This window comes from Branchiostoma floridae, unplaced genomic scaffold (assembly GCF_000003815.2).
Source record: "Branchiostoma floridae strain S238N-H82 unplaced genomic scaffold, Bfl_VNyyK Sc7u5tJ_490, whole genome shotgun sequence".
Lineage (NCBI taxonomy): Eukaryota > Metazoa > Chordata > Leptocardii > Amphioxiformes > Branchiostomatidae > Branchiostoma > Branchiostoma floridae.
The window spans coordinates 263,556-266,285 of record NW_023365881.1 but is presented as its reverse complement, the minus strand read 5'-3'; positions in this window follow the sequence as shown (position 1 = coordinate 266,285).

The window sequence follows — 2,730 nt, the reverse complement described above, 5'->3', positions numbered from 1 at the left end:
TTTATTCCTCCAAACTGACGAATGAACATGAATGTTAGTGTATCCCACAGTTCATGCTCAGAAAAATGAATGGTTAAAAAGTATGTTTTCACATTGCATTGTTGATACCAACAAAAGGAAACCGGTATCGAAGGCCCTTCCAGATTGCTGAGCGATTAGGAACAAAATAATGTTACACGTTTCAATCATAAAGCCGAGTACTGTTAAAACTCACAGAAAACTCTCCAAGTATATCTGCAGACACACATTGCATACAGCTCCATTCACACGTTGCATACTGCATTACATCACAGAATACAACAATTCGTGTACAAGTAGTGCATTTTATAGTCAATACATATTTGTCCAAAGTTTAACGTGTCAAAAACATGTGATCAAATAGTTCATCGAAACACAAACATTGAGAAACATTATCTAATATTATATTCTAGGCTTATGCTAATGAAGACTTACGTAAAGCCTGAACTTTCGAGATCTTTTAGGTGTAAATGGATGTATGTATTATTCATTTAAGTTTTGAAGACCACAGCTTCTCGGAAAGCCGCACGTTGACTCTAGTGTGTCCACTTCAGATGGACGCCGGATGATCTCAGCAGGGAACATCCCCAATCTGTCCTGACTCAGTAGGTTGTAAAGATGAGTCAACGGGAAGGAATCATCTCCTTCTGTCTTATAAATAGATAACGTCCGTCGTTAGTGACACTTTGCTCTTAGACGCTAAGCACGCAGCAACGCCTCGCAATTTGTTCTGCACCCTAATCCCACCCAACCCTAATATCTGTTAGTCAATCCATTGTACTGCCTTCTTTCTTTGTCATATTTGTTTGCGACAATAATGATCTTAGTAAAAAATCGTATGTGTTCATGAATGAACTGTTTGTAGATGAAACGTCTGTTGTACGTACTAATGTAATGTATAAAAGGAGCTTTAGGATAGTATTGTACTGACATAATCCTTGTATAGAGAGATATCTCTGTGTCCGGGAGAACTTATGTCTTGTGTGAAAATAAAACTCCCAGTGTTTGATGCCCCAAAGCTGCCTTTGTACATTATTGCATACTATAGGCTAGACTATTAGATACCCTAGGATTCAAACATGTCTATTCTTGATCAGCTAAGAGTTCTCAATTATTTTTTTTTCCAAGAACAACAGCAGGGTTGCACAAGTTTTCTAAAATCCATTTGTCCTATTGGGCAAGCACATAATCATTTACTTGTACGAACCAATTTTTCACTCACCCCAAATTCAAATGTCATTTTCATATGATTATTTCACAAGATACATGATCGACTATGTTGGCCGTCAGTTAAGGAAAGAATGTTTACAACAACAATCTGTGCCTTCCATAAGATAGTAACGACTAAAGAACCAAAATGTATGTATGACAACTTAAGAAATATAAACACCGCACATCACCACAACACAAGGCTATCACTGAGAGGAGGCTTCGTACAACCTAAACCCCGTACAAATTCATTGACCAGAACATTTCAATACAGATGTATAAAGACCTACAACACACTCCCTACAAGTATTACAACAAAAAACCAGGAAGTATTTAAGACTAAGTTAAGAGAGTGGGTAAAGGCAGAGAAAGACAAAAACCAGCCACTCATTTCATGGTGGTTAAAATGAAACCCATCTCTTGGTTCCAATTATGTTTTGTTTTATTCTTGATGTACCGATGACTATTATTATTATTATTTTTGCTATATGATTTATATGCTTTCAAATACTGTTTGTTTCAATACTTCAGTTCAAATTGTATTTGATTTACTATGATTTTGCTCGACCTCCGACCTCTCCCACTCCGTTTTTGAGTTGATATTACTAAGTTTCTGTTAATTCAATTGGACATTTTGTTGTATATATAAGAACCAAGTTGATTTATTTTATTTTACTTCACGTATGGAAATCACTGTTTTTCAGTTTACTATATGTTTGCTTTCTGTTATTTCTATTATTTCTGTATTGTTTTAATGTGGACTCCAGGAAGACTTGTGTATTTCACTAATGGAGATCTAAATAAACCAAACCAAACCATATACATTTTCACTTCCAGCGATGGAAGTCTTATCACTGCCTTTATTTTTCTATGTTGACCCTTACTTGATGTCAATATTGTAAAAAGTAACAAGTATATCACAATTTCACCCAATGGAATAATCTTACTTGTCCAATCGGGCTCTTGCCCAATCAGCACTTTCACTTGCCCTGGACAATAGTGCTAGTGGGCCTGTCCAACCCCAAACAGAAGACTGAGGTAACAATTCTTTGCGAGAATAACATAAGAATTTGGTCACCAATATGTTTTGCTAAATGTTGGTGTATGTGGATTTCTTTGTTGCAGAATAGTCGCACTGGTCACACTTGAAGGTTTTTTCCTCGGTATGAGTTCTCATATGTCGGGGTAAGTATATTTTGCAAGATGCCCTGTACCCACACTCCCCACACATGTAAGGGTTTCTCACCGGTGGTGGTTTGGTTAAAGAAAGGTTCAGGGAAAACTTACGTCCCGGCAAAAAATCCCCCTGGGCCCCCCTTGAAGGGTTTTTTACCCGGAACAATTTCCCTTTAGCCCCGCAAAAAAAAACTTTCGAACCTGCCCGGGTCCCCCCTTCCCACAAATGTAGGGGTTTACTCCCCGGGGTTTGGTCCCCAATGCCCACCCAAAAAAGATTTTTGGCCCCCAAAAAAACACCCCGGGTTACACTTGAAGGTTTTTTCC